Source organism: Peromyscus maniculatus, chromosome 7 (genome assembly GCF_049852395.1).
Source record: "Peromyscus maniculatus bairdii isolate BWxNUB_F1_BW_parent chromosome 7, HU_Pman_BW_mat_3.1, whole genome shotgun sequence".
NCBI lineage: Eukaryota > Metazoa > Chordata > Mammalia > Rodentia > Cricetidae > Peromyscus > Peromyscus maniculatus.
The window spans coordinates 101,788,315-101,807,340 of NC_134858.1; the positions used below are offsets into that span (position 1 = coordinate 101,788,315).

Below are 19,026 nucleotides of genomic sequence, written 5' to 3' on the forward strand. Positions count from 1 at the left end.
AGAGCCTCTCTCTCCCAGCTTGTCCCAGGTCTGTGTAGTTCATTCCTCTCCTCCTTCATTTATGAGTTCTACAAATTGAGAAAGACAAATACCATGTTCTAGAAAGCCATGTTTCTTTTCTCTGTTTTATTTTTCTCTGAAGTACTTGCTGACCAGAATATTAAATAAGTAAATGAACTTGCTGTCCATCTTCTTGAGTCAGAATGTGCCTTCCATCAGGGTAGTGATGAGATGTGTCCTCTGTCTCCTCTCTCTCTCTCTCTCTCTCTCTCTCTCTCTCTCTCTCTCTCTCTCTCTCTCTCTCTCTCTCTCCCATTTTACATATTGCTGACTTTCCAGTGCCCAGAATACTTTCTGCCTTATGGGAGTCCCATAAGTGGCTAGAACAGCACAGCCTGTTCACAAATGAATCAATAAAGAAAGGACTCAGGCTGCAGCCAAGCACCACCTGGACAGGAGACAGAAGGCATATGGACCGCTTCAGTGAAGGCACACATCTGTTCAACTTAGGTCTCAAGTTGCTCTGAAAACTCTCCTGGGTGCAGAGCAGTCACAAGACTAGAGGGTCCCAGACCCCCCTTGTCTGGGGACATAGTATTACCCCACTAGAAGTGAACTCTTTAGTGCCATGGGTCTGATCTTTAAAAGTCCACATTATGTTTCTGATTCCTGAACTATAAAAGATAATGGAAGCTATTTTTCATAGGAGATGTAGTAAAATTTCAATGGGTGCGCGTTATCTCTCTCTCTTTCTCTCTCTCTCTCTCTCTCTCTCTCTCTCTCTCTCACACACACACACACACACACACACACACACACGACTGTATAAGAGAATAATTTTGACTCAGCCTACTTAGCAACTGGCATTCATATACACTGATTATAATGAATAGATGTGTTAACATATGGCCACACAATTGGCCAAAATGACTTGTTAGTTCCTGCTGTAAAACACACTCATGTAAAAGAAGGAGGAATGGACAATGTTTTAGCACTTCGCAAATGATGGTTATTTTACATTATCCTAGCAAAAATGTTGCAAGGTGATCTTGCAACAGTCTTTTTAAAGTGGTAATTGAAGCTCAGAGAGTGTAACTAACCTGTCAAAACCCACATGGTCATGCAGTCAGAAATTATGAAGCTATTTCCAAAAGACCAAATCATTCTCTTTAGATTTTTTAAATTAGCCTCTATACCAATGATTTTTTCTAATGTTTTAATGTTTAATTAAAATTCATAGAAAATGAGGAATGCCTGATACAAAAGGATATATGCTGTATGACTGCATTGCTATAAAATCCAAGACAAGCTGTAGTGATCTGTCCTCGTGTGTGGAGGAGCAAGGGTGGGTTGAGGAAGGGTGGCATGAACTTCCTAAGGAGACACAAATCTCCTATTGCTTGATAGTGGGTTATACGATATAAGTGTTTGTCAAAACTCATCAAAGCATATACTAAAAATATGTGCATTTCACTGTACATAAATTACATTTCCATTTTTAAAGTTTAAAGCCATAGAGGAGAAAAATGAATTAGTCTTGAATCTCAAGTGAAAAATAATAGCACTTTTTTGGGAGCTTTTCTTAAACCTTAGAGAAAGCCAAGGGCCAAACTCTTCTTTGCTGAGAAGAAGCTGAAAGATGCCATGTTAGGTGACTTTTGGTCAACACAGTCATGTGATGAGCGATCCCACCTCAGCCATCACTGAAAAGGACTATCATGATGAGGTGAATCTGGGAGATAGTATTTGGACTCATTATTCTCATGATTTTAACCTCTGGATGGTGTGGGGAAGGAGACAGTGTCAACGATAGTCAGTCATGGCAGACTGTGTTCCAAAAGGGGATTTAGTAAAAAATCACAAGGGCTGATACTAATCTGTGAAGCAGCCCAGGGATATAAAATAAAGATGACAGCTTTTTTCACATGCCACAATATATTTTATTTCTGTTTATTCCTGTTTCCTGCTATTTAGCACTTTTTAAAATTAATCTCATCTCTACATATTCCTATGAGGCAAACACATAGCTTCCAGTTGAAATGAAGAATAAACTTTACATTGGATAGCCACCATAATCTATCTTAAGTCATTTCAAATGAACCTCACTCAAAACCTTGTGGAAGCTTTAGCCGCACTGAACTGTGTGGTCTATTTTTGGTGCACACAAGCTCTGATTTAAGGTAGGAAAAGAGGTAGGAACAAAAAATGTCACAGAACAGTTAGGAGTCTTACAGTGCATCATTTCCCAACTGTCCCTTTCTTGAATGATTGAGTTCTCTACCTCTTCCATATTGAGGCAATCTAAATTCACACAACCACGAAAAGGCATACAAAAATAACTCATATGGATCAGGGAATGATACTAGCCACCATAAAGAAACAATAGAAATAAATAACAGACTCCTGTCTACCACGCCAGCCTCCAACTATAACAGATAAATAGTCCCTTGCTGTTTTCTTCAGATGGCACATTAAACAAAAGGCCTTAAGGAAAAAAGCATTTATTTGGCTGAGAGAAATATCTAAGTTGTATGATGTGAATGACAACCTCTTAATCTATGGGCTGTGTTGACCAAATTGGGGGTCACACAGCTGAACTTGGGAGTTGCCACATAGTTGGTACACAATGACCAAAGAATTGATTCAAAATCTAATAGGCAACCAATCCAAGGTGTTTCTGTACCACTCAACCATGTTACACCTAGACGACTCTGCAGCCTTGGTTCTAAACATACAACAGACATGCAATACCAACAATGCCTGAAACACCTTGGCTCAGACACAACTCTACTATAGTGTTTCACTATACACACACTAGGGCAGCCACTAGCCATACAAGCTAGCAGAGCACTTGAAATGTGGCTAACATGACTAAAGAGATAAATTTTGAATTTCATTTCATTTTAATCATTTTCATTTAATTCAGTTTCAGGTTGACTAGCTTCACGTGATTGATGGCTATTGCATTGGATAGTACGGCCCAAGAACGTTAGCAGAGAAATTAACAGTTGACACTAACCTTATGTTCAGAGGAACCTTAGGGGCTCTATCATTTCCCTCATGGACTTTGGAACATCTATACGGCTTGACATGGCTATTTGTTGGAGACACCTGCTATTCCAAGGGGAGAGACTTCAGCCATGTCTGATGAGCACTTCCCCCACAGTCATGAAATGGGTTGTGACATGTGGAAACATGCTCTTTCCTCCTCTTGACCCAAGAGACTCCAGAGCGTGCCCTTCCACATAGTTGATACAGCCTTTTGCCTGTCTTCAATTCTAAACCACAGAAATGACAATGTCTCCCGGTGGGATTCTTGAGAAGAAAAGAAAATAGGTGTGACAGCCTGCCTCACTTTGGCAAGAATGCATTGATCTCCCTAGCAGCTTCCTCTTGTGTGGTCCATCTCTCCACATGCTGCAACAACAAGGGAGCACCACAGCCCTCCTAGGCTCCGCCTTCCCAGCCTCCCCTGAATGAAAGGAATCCTGGGCAGGATCCACCTTTGCAACCCATGTGTGAAATTCCCTACAAGTGAGCAGAGCATGAAGCTTTGATGATGAACAAGGTCGCAGAATCAGCTAGAGAAGGAATCAGATTCCGTTCAATTGACTAGTCATCCTGCCTGGAGCAGTTACTAATAACAAATGAGTAATATCCTGAGGCACCTTGGTAGAAAATTATGCTGTAGCCATTTAGTAATGTCTTCATAAGTTCCTAGATAAGGATCTGTGTGAGCAGCTTCTGGGCAGCATCCGCGCCTTCCCTACAGGCTGTGACGCAAGCGAAGACACTCAAAGGAGTGGAACAGCACAAACACATTGGCTGCTAAGCAGCCTAAGGAAGCACTGTGGGTGCAGTAGCGATGGAGAGAAACAGAGTTCAGTTATAACTGGAAATGCTGTGGATGGCAGCGTGGGAACCAGGAGGGAAAAGTAAATGAGGAGAGTGAAGGCGTGACCAAGATAAATGACACAGCGATGGGACCCTGAGATGGCTCTGGCTGCCAAGTCTGAGGACCTGAGTTCTATCCCTAAGACCCACGAGATGGAAAGAGAGAACCAACTCCCGCAAGTTATCCTCTGACCTAGACGGACAGATGGACAGACAGACAGATGGACAGAGACACATACACACATACACACAAATAGGTAAATAAAGGTAGTCTTTACAATTAAAATAAAAAGATGCTGTCATGTCGCCTCCCATTCTAGGAAGGGGTTCAGCAAGATCAAGGTGAAAAGGAAAAACCCATGAGGAAACTTCCCATCCGCAAACTCTGCCTCAGTATCTGTGTTGGGGAGATCGGAGATAGACTGACCCGGGCAGCCAAGGTGTTGGAGCAGCTCACAGGCCAGACACCTGTATTTCCCAAAACTAGATATACCTTCAGGTCCTTTGGCATCTGGAGAGATGAGATGATTGCTGTTCACTGCACTGTCTGTGGAGCCAAGGCAGAAGAGATTCTGCAGAAAGGCCTGAAGGTGCGGGAGTATGAGTTACGGAAAAGTAACTTCTCAGATACTGGAAACTTTGGCTTTGGGATTCAAGAACACATTGATCTGGGCATCACTCAAGCATTGGGATCTACGCCCTGGACTTCTATGTGTGCTGGGTAGGCCAGGTTTCAGCAACGCAGACAAGAAGCGCAGGACCAGCTCCATTGGGACCAAACACAAGAGTCAGCAAAGAGGAGGCCATGCGCCGGTTCCAGCAGAAGTGTGATGGGATCATCCTTCCTGGCAAATAAATTTTACCCAAAGGCCAATAAAATTTTCTCAGAAATGCAAAAAAGGAAATAATAATAAAATAAAATAAAAAGACTCAGCAAGGAGCTGCAGGGCCGAAGGAGAGGCTGCATGACAGCCAGAAAGAGGATCTCATAGTTACTTACCTCACAGCTGTGACCAAGCCCCCAACAAGAGGCAACTTAAGAGAAGAAATGTTTGTTTTGTGGCTCATCATTCAAGGGCTCATTTCATCATGGTGGGGAGGACACTGTGTCAGGACTTAAAGCAGCTGGTGACATCATGACAGTCAAGAGGCAGGGATGGATATGTCTGACAGTTACATTTTTATGCAGTAAAGGACCCTGGTCCATGGACTAGGATGCCCCAGTTGAGGGTCATCTTTCCATCTCAATTAAACTAATATGGAAAACCCCCTTGCTGGCACGCTTTATCTCTAAGGTGAGCCCTGGAATTAATTTAATGTAGTGAATCAAATGTTTTTCAGCAAAGTTATAGTTAAACTTCACTGGTAACTTGCCTGGGTTTCGAATCTCTCTCAGGGATACACCTTTGGGCATGTCTAAGAGGGTGTTTCCTTAAAGATTTACCTAAGGAGGGAAGGAAGGAAGACCCACTCTGAATGTAGGAGATACAAATGTATCCTACATTATGTTTATATAAGAGAGAATAAACATATTTAGTCTAGCTCCCTAAAAAAACAGATAAGAATGGGATGCCTGGAACAGTGGCAGCCACCTTATTTAAAAAAAATAAGATAACAAATAGGGTTTAAATACACACACACACACACACACACACACACACACACACACACACACACGAAAATGAGGAAAAAAATGGGTCTTTGATCAAGGGGAGGTGAGGCAATTGGAGAATTACTGTGGGAATGTAAAGAAATACAGCCCATATTTAGTTTCAGGCAGCCAGTATAGAATGTTTTAAGAACACAGGGACTGGATTGAACTTGAGCACATCTGAGATAGAGGAGGATGTTCTAAATTCTTCTCACTCATCTTTAACAAATCACACATGTCTGGAAGGTGACAGCGCACGCTGTTACCTGATGCCCAGTAAGGAGAGAAAGAACATAGGGTACCCAGGAGTCCCATGCTTTCCACAGCTGACCCTGGGACTGCTGGGAGACAGCTGGGAGAGTTGCTCCCAAGCCAAGGGCACCCAACTCTGAAGGAAGAAGGGCTGCTTACTCCTTGTTTGGGGCAGAAGGAGATCATCTCATACCACCCACAGATGCCTCACCAGAGAAGCTGGTGACTGATCACATGACAGATACTTAAGATGAAATAGATCCAGAAACACAAGATGGGAGCCAGGGAAGAGTCCAGAGGGAACCATTGATGGAGAAGCATGCATCAAACTCTAAGGTTACCTTAAGCATCCCCGAGAGTTATTGGACCACAGAGAGGCAATCAAGCACATTCTAGAGCAACCAATGTGAATAGCATGGGCTCTTGATTCTCACTTATGACAGGGAAGAGTGATAGGGCTTTCCAAAACAGCTACTGATCTAATGAGTGGTTTGTGTTCCACCCCTGAAAATCACTGCTAGGGAAATAATAGAGGGCCCAGCAGATCTGAGCCTATTTTAGCCAAGCAGTATGGAAAGGGGCCAAAGATATTAGAGAGAAAGTGACTTAGGATTTGAAAACAGCAGAAAAAAATCAATAAGACAGAAATGGCCTAGTGGAAATAAGAGCCCTGAATTATGGTTTAGAAAGCGAGGACTCTTGCCTCTTTCAAGACCAAATGTGTCACCCTGTGAAGATAAGTTTTCTGTGTTCCAGTCTTCTCAAGTTTTTAAAAAGGGAATAGGTTTAAGTTATCTATGCAGAATGGGGTAAAATGGAATTTGATGTCTTTCTAAGAGAAGAAAAGAAAGAAAGCATGGTACATTGAGCCCGCTCAAACCTGCAGAGATCAAGATAGTCCCGGCCAGATAACAAGGCCAGGAGATAACCTTTCACCTCAAAACCGGGTCAGAGGTGAACCTGAGCAGAGCCCCAGTCAGAAAATGGCTTTGAGACCCTTGGCTAGACTCATGGGTCCACTAAGCTGTACTTGAGTGGAACCATTGTTTTTATCTGTCATGGTAGCCTGCCTGAGGCCATTAGACAGTTGTTTATGTCTCCCCAGGGGAAGTCATACAATAGTCATCAAAACAGAGAAATTGACATTTTAAATGTTAACATTAGCTGGTACAAATTTAAGCTTACACAGTTATTATTTTTAAGACACAAATTTCCCAACCAGGAAATCCTAGTTCCCAACCCTCATGAAGAAGTTTTACCCAGACATGCAAGATAGAAACTAATCCTGCTCACAATTCTGCTGGGCATCAACATAGACTTTTTAGAATGATGTAAGGGGCTTCTCTTAGCCCAGATGGGTTCAGTCCAGGGGCCTCAGGGGCCAGACAATCAGTGGTCACCTGAAACATGCTCTGAGCTAGTGTCTCCCCAGTCAGTTGTCTGGCTTCTGTAAGGAATATGGAACATGAACATGGGCATGTTAAAGCAAAGGGACATTTATTATGGAAAATAAAGAAAAAGGGAGAAAGACCCCAAAGGGTGGGGCAGGTCCTAAGAGAGAGCTACCACTGGACAGTCCGATGCAGAAGTAATTTCTGCTGAGATTTGTTAATTTTCTGGGTGCATGGTCAGGCCAAGCCAATGGGGGGTTGACACTGTGCATGGCCCTTTGGCCCAGTAGGGGAGATGATTCTGCACTGTTTGCCCAATTAAAGGGCAGTGTTGTGCATTGAAGCTCCACACTGTCCATTTTTTCACTCGTTTTGTTTGCTGCTGGCCTTGGCTCATGTTGCTAGCTGCCAACCTTGACTTATTTTGCTGGCTATTAATAAAACTATATTCTCTTTGCTCCCTAGTGACGTGATTGACTTGTTACCATGGGCTCTTGTCCTTACTGCCTGTAGGGAACTAACTCTTGCCTCAGCAGGACTCACAAGGCATGTCATAACTAACAGAGTGCAGCTCTGTAACTCCACCATGTTCCCCACTTCCATGGACTCCAAACCATCCTCGAAGACAGGTCTTCACATGTGCATAGGCTTCTCTGACTCCCAGGCAAGGTGACTGACCTAGTCCCGCTTCCGTTGCTGTGATGCAATACCATGACCAAAAGCAGCTTGGTAGAGGAAGGGCTTTTTTTGGCTTACCATTCTAGGTCACCATCCATTATTGTAGAGAAGTCAAGGCAGGAACTTAGAGCATCACATCCACAGTCAAGACCAGAGAAAGACAAAGGTACCCATGCTATCTGCTTACTTTCATCTAGCTCTCTCCTATCTTAAATAATGCAGGAACCCTGGCTAGGGAATAGTGACACCCACAATCAGCTGGGTCTTTCTGCATCAATTAATGGTCAACGCAATCCCCCATAGACATGTCCACAGGCCAACCTATCTAGACTCTCTACCCAGGTGATCCTAGGCTTTAGCAAGTTGATATTTACAACTAACCATCAAAGTGTCCATCTAACCTATCTTGACATACTATACCTTTAAGAATGAAAGGGATGCTGTTAATTATATAGAAAGTCCTGGATTATTAAGACTCAGAGATACCCTGGTAACAGATCTTTCCACTTAGCTAAGTTGATTTTCTTACAGACCGAGGGCAAATGTTATCCTTTATATAAGACCCATCCTTTCATGGAGACCCAGACAAAGGAAGGTGAACAAGAAAAGACTAGGCAAACTGGATGGATATGGAAGCATACCTGTAATTCCAACACCCATAATGTGGAGGCCAGAGGACTGCAAGTTTAAGGCTAACTTGGGACTGTATAGCAAGTTTTAGGCTAGCCTGGGCTATGTGGCCAAACTTCCTCAAAAACACTCAATGAATTAATGAATGAGAAATTATAACTAATAAAGTTCTAAAGGAAACTTTAAAACTGAATCAAGTGATAGAATGTCTAGCAAGAGTGGCCAAGAAAACCCACTTGAGGGGAGGTCATTTGGCTGAGTGTACTCAGCTGTGCCAAGACCTGGAGACAGAGTGGTCCTCCCAGATGATTGGTCTGGGCAGAGCCCACAGGGCCTGAGCTGTGGTCGATAGAAGAGACCCTGTGAACTGGGGGATCAGCTGGAGATTCTGAGCAAGGATAACCTGGCATGGATCAGACTATGAGAGAAGATGAGTGAGGGAGAAGATGGAAGATGGGGTGGAGACTATGGGAATGACACTGGAGTAGACAGGTAGAACTGGAGGGCATAACACACAGGCTTACCGTCAGCAAACAAATCTCCCTACAACTGCAGGATTGCAAAGAGAATCAGCATGGTGACCTGGAATTCAAGAAATGTCACCTGGTACAGAAAGAATTGGATGGAATTTGCTTTTAATTCACTAAGATTAATTTTTAGGAAAATTTTGGTTTTATTTATGCACATGTTATGTTCCTGCACGTGGAGGCCAACAGCTAGCCTCAGGTGTCATTCCTTGGTTGCTATCCACCATCTCTTTTAAGACAGGGTTTCTTACTGGCATCGAGTTTACTGGCCAGTGAGTCCCAGGAATCCTCCTGTCTCCACCTTCCTATCCCTGAGATGGTAGGTGGATGTGACCACACCTGCTCAATTTTTTAACATGGATTTAGATGATCAAACTCGGGTCCTGAGGCTTACAAAGCAAGCTATGTTACTGACTGAGCTATCTCCACAATCTGCTGAATCAAACTCAAGCTGAATAAAGCTCATTGAAAGGGAGCTCACGTAAGCCTGTAGAATGGTGGTTCTCAATCCGTGCCAGTGGATGTCCACACGCTTCAGAAGAGAATTTGACATTGCTGCTGCCATTGTTGCTGTTATTGCAGTTATTCAATAGTTATATACATTTCAATTGGCTTTGAAAATTATAAATTTATAAACTCAAGTTCCGTTTGCTTTTGGGATACCATCTTACAAGAAATCCAATTTGCAGTAAGGCTCATTAAGGAAGGGAAAGGCTCAGTTGCCTTTAGCCTACTGGCTATGGGTGGGATAGGACTTCTGTTGGTCTTTTCTGTTGAACACACAGATTGCAAGCCCAGTACCACTTTGAGATCTTTGGCAGCAGTTAACTCTGCAGCTCACACACGATTGAGCCTGTATGATAATGAATATTCAGAGACGGGTAATACCTGGGGGGCGATCACAAACCTAAGGCAGAGTGCCTGTGTGGCCTGGGCAGGCGTCTCCATGATGGGTAAGGTGACCTGCTGACGTCCCAAGCAACCTAAGTCAGAAGCTCATTTTTTAGTAAAAGGGGGACCTGTAGGGTCCTGGCACCCGTTTTTGAGTAACTGTTGCCTTGTTTGCTGACCTTGACCTTGATTTCCTCCCTATGCTAATTCCCTGCCAGTTCCACCCTCCTGAATGCTTAAGGGAAGTTCCTTGTTTGTGTATCCTGCATAATGGGCGTTAACAGCTTAGATGCAAGATTGTAAAAACAAGGTAGCAAACTTCTGCCCTCCAGAGTTCTCCCATTGTGTTGTAAGCCTGTATTTAAGACCTCTTCCCTCCTTCAATAAACAGCATTTGGCATTAAATTAAAACAAAACTGTTCTCAGGCTGAATATAGCTCATTGAAAGGGAGCTCATGTGAGCCTGTAGAAAGGTGATTCTCAATCCATGGGTCGCAACCCCACAAGGCTCACATAGTAGATATACTGTATACCAGATACTTACAATTCACAACAGTGGCAAAATTACAGTTATAAAGTAGCAACAAAGTAATTTTATGGTTGGGGGGTCACCACAACGTGAGGAACTGTATTAAAGGGTTGCAGCATTAGGAAGATTAAGAACCACTGCTGTAGATAGAAGAGATAGCTTGGTCTCTTGTGGTACCCCCTCTGTCTCTCTGCAGAGATGCCCTGGGGTCTTACCTGTTTCACAGTTCTGTCTGGGCTGAGTTCTGCATCGTGTTTCTCTCAGCCAAGTAGCTATCCTTTCTTCATCAATGCTTTATTGATTTGTAATGGATAACAAACACTTAGAGATGCACTAACTCTTAAAGTCCTATAATTTTGTGCTTTTTCAAAGCTTTTTCCTCTCTCTCCTGCAATTTCCTGTTTTAAAAATCTTATTTTAGTACTTGATGGGAATTTTTTTTCTATTTTCTAAATATAGCTGGTTCCCTTACCTTTAAAAGAAAAGAAAATTTTTCGAAGATGAGCCATTGGTAAGAAACATTTTGGCAGCAAGTGACAGAGCCCTTCATTTCAAAGCCTTAAACCAAGAGGGACTTATGTCTTGCCAGGGGACCAGAAGTCTGAAAACAGGGCTGGGCTAGCATCCGTTTACTGGTCCACCAATGTCAGGACCAAGTTCTTGAGGGTGGGGAGCAGTGTACAGGGTGGTTCTTGGCCTTTGTCTCAGGGCCACAAAAATAACAGCTACAGCCATCTTACCCTACCAAGGTACACAAAAAGAGAAAGCAGGGGAGGAGATACAGGGTCTGTGCTGCTTTATCCAGAACTATGTCAGGGTCTCCTTGGGCTGTAAGGCTTGTAGTTGTTTCTGCTTCTCAGCCTGCTTTACACACTTAGGCTGGGAAGAGTGGAGGTTGGTATGGGAGATGGGGGTGCCAATCTGTTGCAGCTGCCACAAAGACTGGAGAGAGGGTCTAGGAAACACATTTCTATTGAAGTGTTCCTTTAAAAAAAATCAGCAAGAGAGACCATGAAAAGAGACCATCTTCAGCTGCATCCCTTTTCTTCTCGATGCTCTGTGAGATCCTTCTCAGGGCCTCCCAGTTTCAACCTCTTCCTGATAGACCTCATTCCCCAACAGCCTTTTCGAGTGAGAGGGATCAACTAGGAAAAAAAACCTAGCCTACCGCTGCAGTGGTTTGAATAAGAACAGCCCCCATTTGGCTCATAGGTTTGAATACTTGGTCATTATGATGCTACTTGAGAGGGATTAGGAGATGTGACCCTGTTGGAGTAGGTGTGGCATTATGGGAGGAAGTGTGTCACTGGGGGCTGGGCTTTGGGTTTGAAAAGCTCAAGCCAGGCCCAGTGTCTCTGTCTCTTCCTGCTGCCTGCTGATCCAGATGTGGAACTCTCAGCTATCTCTCCAGCACCATGTCTGCCAGTGCTCAGCCAGGCTTCCCACCATGGGGTCAATGGACTAGACCTCTGAAGCTGTAAGCCAGCCCCAATTAAATGCATCCCTCTATAAGAGTTGCCGTAGTTATGATGTCTCTTCACAGCAATAGAAGACTGACTAAGATGATTGCTGGCAGAGATTGGGTGCATACGGGGTCGTATGCATATGAGCCTCATCTATTGCTAATGGCCAAGAGTGGCATTGTGTTCAGGAGACAGTTTAGCTCTCTTTAATAACTCTTTGAAGAACGTTGGAGTTCAGTGAATGTTTATGGATCGCCCATTTCAGTGCCTGAATGTGGAGAACTGGATGTGTCTTATCTCTCACTCATATTCACAGTACCCCCTGTGTGGGGGGACTGAGGGAGAAGGACATTTCTCTTTTCCTTATTGTTACTGTTTTCTGTCTTGTGGTCTTTGATTATTTTCTCTGAGTGTCTATATGGATATGCATGTGTGGAAACATGTGAAAGAATTCATCAAATCTTCATAGGCAAGGGCAACATTACTCCAGCACCTTCCAGACTCCTTCCCAGGCCATGAAAAGCACTACTCATACCCTGTTAAGAAGGAGGCATGTTGTAGGGGTTCTCTGTGAAGAGTGCTGCTTACTTAACAACCACGTGCTTAATTATGCATTTCTTTATCTAATGAATATTGATTAAATCTGCTTGCCAGATTCTGTGGGTGTTATAAGAAACATGCAGGCATAGGACCTGCCTGCGTTGAGCTTATATTTGCCATGGGACAAGGCTCTCGAAATAGTAACAGATGTAACTTTCTTGCTATACTCATGTTTTTCTTTCCTTACTTCCCACTTATGTGGCTAAGCTGTGATCATGACCTTAGAAGAGAGCTGTAGTAAACAAAAAGGAGGGGCCGGGCAGTGGTGGTGCATGCCTTTAATCCCAGCACTCGGGAGGCAGAGGCAGGCAGATCTCTGTGGGTTTGAGGCCAGCCTGGACTACAGAGTGAGTTCCAGGAAAAGCGTAAAGCTACACAGAGAAACCCTGTCTCGGGGGGGGGGGGGGGGGGGAGGAGGGATATTTTATGAGAACACACACAGCATCAGATGGGCTGGAGTGTAGCTCTGTGGTAGGACACAAGCTTAGCAAACACAAGGCCCTGGCTTTCATCCTCGGCCCTGCCCACAGAAGGGGAGTGGTACCAGCCATAGACAAAATGTTAACAGGCAAAGAGCTTTAGCCTCATCCAGATCCTACTGAAGGAAATAAGATTCCCTGATATGGAATATGGAATCCCCACAAAAAAAAATCAGTGAGGAACAAGCCATGAGTAGACCATGAGTACAAGGTGTTCCTCTGCCAAGGGTCAGGAAAATGTCCCTGAGTCTCCAGGGAGGACCCAGCAACTGGATATTATAACTGGGGCAAGATTTGCCTGATTGATGCATGTCTCGGTTCCCACCTACCAACTGTGACGTTGCTTTGAGGATTTGGAAGCTACATTCAGCTTATCCAGGCAAAGTGAGCTGGGCAACGTCCACCAAGTCATAGACTGACCACCCGTGGACCACGGCTAAGTGCTTCCAAAACACCAATGCTGGGAGCGAGCCTCCTCAACTAGCTCAGTCCTGGTGAGTGCTTCGTGATCACTCTGCATCCAGAAGATGCATCTAGAGCATTGGCATCCAACTTAGAAGAAAAATGAACATTGCAATTGTCTCTTATAATTTGTGCAGGATGTCCTTATGGACTGAATGTTTGCCTCCCCCCAAATTCATAAGTTGAAATACTGCCAACAAAACAATTGGGAGATGAGGCTTTGGGGAAGTAATTAGATGTCACTCCCAGCCTCCAGAACTGTGTGCAATAACTATTTGCAGTCTTGAAGGCACTCAATTTGCAGTGTTTTGTTACAGTTTCCCAGACAGACTGAGATATCGAATGACTAGCTCTATTTTTCAGGGCAATTAACCAGAAAGAATGGTATTTAAGGAATATGGCATATGAGGGTCTCTAGAGACCTTAATACAAAACTTCTAACAACATTACATATGATTCAAATCCTTCATCGGGAAACTCTGCCCTTCAGAGTTCAATGAAGGAGTCACACAGGGCTGCAAAATGGATCCCAGGATAAACCACACTTTGAGCTTTCAGAAAAAGAGACACACGGAAACAGAAGTGTGTCATCTGCAGGAACCAAAGGCTAACTGGTGTGAACCAGCATTGTGGTTCCCGAATGTTCTCCTGAGAGCAGAATGCTTTCAACTTTGATGGTGACAGTCTCCTCTGTGCACTCTCCCTCCCTAGTGGGGAACTGTGCTTTTCTCTTTATGTAATTTGCTCTTCCTAGGCCACTAAATGCCTTGTGATATTGTACTTGATGGATCTCTTATTGGCAAGTTTCCAGGAGCCAAAAGATAATTAGCTCAGCCTTCCAGGTATGCGAATAGAGAGTGGACTATACATCATTCATTAGAAACACTGACCAACTGTTCCAACCTCCATGAAATTTGCTGAGGCTGTGTATGTGCCTATGTACATGCTCATGCATGTGCAGGTGCTCAGGTATGTGTATGCATGTACATGCGGAGGCCAGAAGTTGATGTTGGTGTCTTCCTCAACTTCCTCAACAGCAGGTCTCTCACTGACTCAGCTAGGCAAGCTTTCAGCAAACCCCAGAGTTCCTCCTTTCTCCATCTACCCAGAATTGGGATTGCAGGCATATGCTGATGCACCCAGATTTTATATGGGTGGCAGGGCTCCTAACTCATGCTTGCATGGCATGCACTTTACCTACTGAGGTATCTCCCCAGCCCTGAGCAATTCCACATCTTAAAGCTATGTACAACCCGCCATAAACTGAACAGTTCACACAGCTAACACTTTCTTCCTAGAATTCTGGAGGTTGAAGGTCTGACCTCAGGGTGTTAACAGATTTCATGCCTGGTAAGACCTTTGTAGGATACAAGCTGCTAGCTTCTCCTTGTAGTATCACATAGTATAGGATAGGGGATCTATCTCTGCGTCCTTCTTTAGTTAGTCCCCCTTCACAATGCCTCCTCTAAAAGCCCCACCTCCAAATACCGTCAGGAATTAGATTTCAACACATGAACTTTGGGGCAAGTAAACATTTAGGCAGTAACAATAGAGAATCAACAAATGTTCATGAGCTGTCTACTCAGTCAGGCATATTGCCAAATTCTGAGGATATAAAGAAGTTTGAGACCTAAGGGAACTGGTAATCTGCTCAGAGAGGAGACTGTGAGTCTTGCATTGAGCAAAAAGAAATCAGTGTGTGAAAAAAAATGTGTGTGTATGCATGTGCATGTGGTGTGTGTGTATAAATTTGTTAGAAACGAAAATTAGAAACACTGATCAACTGCTCCAACCTCCATGAAATTTGCTGAGGCTGTGTATGTGCCTCCCCTCCTAAGTCAGACATGGTTGGTGGACCAGGCCACCATCACATCCTTGTGGTTCTGATCTGCATAGGTGTTTGGAGAGCATTGGTTTAACAATCATTTCTTCCTCTAGCATAAATAGAAAAAGCAGGGAAAGGGAGGGAGAGAGGATAGGCCTGGTTTGGGAGAAAGTACTATAATTTGTACCAAAACACAATACAGAAGGGGAGAGGAGGGCACGGGAGGGCAGGGGAGGGGAGGCGAGAGGAGGGGAGAGGAGGGGAGAGGAGGAGAGGGGAGGGGAGAGGAGGGGAAGGAAGTTGGCTCCAGACCACCTGTGGAAAGGATGGCCTGTCTCAAAGACCAAGAATTAATTGTGTCACTCTTTGGCTCGGAGGGCCCAAGTCTATCTGCCATCTTCTGGCTGTGGGTCTAGGATTCTCTTCCAGAACCCAAATTGTGACACATTGAAAAGTGTAGTTATTAAACACCTGCTTGCTCATCGCTGTGGGTTTAAGGACAGTTACAGAGGTCACATCTCAGCATATGGTCTATCTCTTCTTCCCTGAGACTGGTGGCCCCCTCGCTGCCACAGTAGTGTGCTGTGGCAGCACCAGCATGAGAATTTACTGAGCACTATGTGGTGCCAGACGGTCCATCTGAGGTTTCTGGCAAAGAAGAGCCTCAAGGGACTCTGGAGAAGGCATAGTTCTTCAAAACTTAAAGTTAGAAATAAAGGATGGGCCTAAAACCTGCAAAGTTTCCCTAATCAGAGTCTATCATAAATGAACGACCTAACTCAACTGGTTTATATTTGTCTTTGCTCCTAGAGTGACTGTTCTTCATTGACAGGCACAGACCTTCCATTTGACCCATAGTTCTACTCCTAGGCATATACCCTGGCAACACAGGCCACAGAAGGTCCTTCACAAATGTGCATGGCAGCACAATTCACAACAGCCCAAAGTAGGAACAATACCAACATCCACTGTGCTGGCTAGTTTTTTGTCAACTTGACAAAAGCTAAGGAAAAGCTTCCATCAAATTGACCTATAGGCACATCTGTAGGTGTTTTATTGATTAATGATTGATAGGAGAGGGTCCTGCCCACTGGAGCAGTGCCATCTAGGGAAGGTGGTCCTGGGTTGAATAAGAAAGCAGTCTGAGCAAACCACGGGGAGAAAGCCAGTAAATAGCACTCCTCCGTGGTTCTGTTCTAGTTCCTGCCTCCAGGTTCCTGCCTCCAGCTCCTGCCCTGCCCTGACTTCCCATCAATGATGACCTCTAAACTGTGAGGTGAAATAAACTCTTTCATTGCTAAGTTGATTTTGGTCATGGTCTTTATCATAGCAGTAGAAAGGTAACTAAGGGGCTGGAGAAATAGCTCAGTGGTTAAGAGTACCAGATGCCTCTTTCAGAGGATCCTGGTTCAATTCCCAGCACCTACATGGTGGCTCACAACCATCTACAACTCCAGTAGCAGGGAGTTTAATACCCTCCTCTGGCTTGTTGTACCAGGCACACACATGATGCCAACATACATGCAGGTAAGACACCCATATACATGAAATTTAAAAAAAAAAAAGAAGAGTGGCTAATACTCTGTCAGTGGTAAATGTTAACAAAATTGTTATGTGAGATAGTGGAAAGTGGAAAGTTCTTCAGAGACAGAAAAGAATAAAATATATATAAAATAGATGAACCTTCAAAATAGTTATCTTTAAAAAGGCAACAAAAAGAGACTAAATACTTAAATACTATATGATTCCATGTCCATGGATATCTAAAATAGATTTTTATCAATTCATAAAAATCTGTGGAGACAGAAAGTAGATTCATGGATGAGAAGACTGGGATATGATGTGGCTATCTAAGAGTCTGAGGTTTCTTTTGGAGATGATGTAAATGTTCTGAAGTTGACCATGGTGGCATTGCATATATCTGTATATACACTGGAGCCCAGTGAATTGCACAGTTTAAATGGATGAGTTTTATAATCTATTGGTTATATCTCAATGCTTTAGTTACTTTTTTATTGCTCTGACAATACATGTGACAATTGGCTTACAGTCTTAGTGGACACAGTCTATCATGGCAGAGAAAGCATTGCAGCAGGAGCATGAGGTGGCTGGTCACATGGCATCCACAATCAGGAAGCAGAGAGAGATGGATGATGGTACTCCACCTACGTTCTCCTCCCAGCCCATGGGATGGTCACATCCATATCCAGGTTGGGCATTCCCTGAATAAGCTTCTCTGGAAATACTCTCACAGACAGGCCTAGCAGTTTGACTCCTAGGTGGCTCTAAATCCTGTCAAGTCACCAATCAAGACTAACTATCACACTTAACAAACTATTAACACACACCAGCAGAACTTCCCTCTGTTCCACTTCCCCCTAGTCATGGCCAATCACCATCATTAAAACTGGAGGAATTATGACTGTTGTGTGGAGAATGGTACACAATCCTACCTCAATCATCATTTCAATACTCAGGCAATTTGGACACAGTGTAGATTGGACATCAGATAATTGTATTTTGTTTTTATTCAAATCCATCCTCCTAACAAATAATGGAAGCCGGCTTACTCTTTATGCTTATAGTAAAAATGACCATTGCCAGTTAATGGATTACAAATTGAGCATAAGTCATAACATCTATAGAATGAGCAAATGTCTTTTTCAATTTTTCCTTTAATTCTTGAATTCATTAAGCATGAATTATAAAAGTTATTGTGAACGTTTTTTTAGAAAGAAGGGAGAAGAAAAGAAACTATCCCTTCTGAAGGTCATTTTTAAATCACACACACACACACACACACACACACACACACACACTTTGCAATCCTCTACTAAATTATTCATGTGAAAAGAAACAGTCATCTAAGAACGTAAATTTCTGCAAGACTACAATGATGAGGATTAGTCTCCCCCCAAGTCAGGATTTGTGGAGCCCATGGGGAATCTGCAGCAGCTGTCCCTACCTACTCTACGTGCTCAGGCTTCCGGGAGGCCAGAGACATTCACTGTGAAAGGGTCCATGACTAATTTTTCCTTAATCAAATCAGAAATGTAAATTCCCTTCCCTGACAGCACAGAGCCAGAGGATATGATCTGCATTATAGAAGACTCTGGATGCACGCATGAGAACATTCTATAAATCTGGGCCAAATAATATTTTAAGACATCAAGAGCGAGTAAGAATTTGTATTATATTTAACTGCACGTTACAGTAAAATAAAATTGCTAAGAAGTGAGAGCATAAATAGTTGATTCCTGTTGGTTTATTATATCCTTCCTATCAGGCTGCCCAGAAGTTACATCTTTAGAGATGTTCTTTGCATAATTTGAATATTTGAGGAGATGAAGGACTACATCAAGAAGATAGTATTTGGGGCGGGAGAGGTAGATAGTGCAGTCTATATGATGCTTGCCACACAAGGACCTGAGTTTGATCCCCAGCCCTCAGGAAAAAAGCCAGGCCAGGGGGCTCCAGTCTGTAATCCTATTTGTGGGGAGGCAGAGGCAGGATTCTGGGGACATGCTGGGCAGCTAGTCCAGCAGAGACAGTGAACTCCAAGCTCAGGAAAAGAGCCTATCTCACAAAATAAACTGGACAGTGACCTAAGATGATATGCAATGTTGACCTCTGGCCTCCACACACGCATGCAAATGCATGTCCATAAGTACACACAAGCACAGACAAAAAAAAAAAGAAAGCCTAAAAATATAGACTCTAACCTTATAAAAAAACATAAGCAGGCAAAAAAAAA

At 43.5% G+C, this 19,026-nt stretch overlaps 1 pseudogene; it reads left to right on the forward strand.

Moving 5' to 3' along the window:
* Positions 1 to 4,226: 4,226 nt before the first annotated feature.
* LOC102925599 (large ribosomal subunit protein uL5 pseudogene) lies at positions 4,227 to 4,750 on the forward strand (annotated as a pseudogene).
* The last annotated feature ends 14,276 nt before the right edge of the window (positions 4,751 to 19,026 follow it).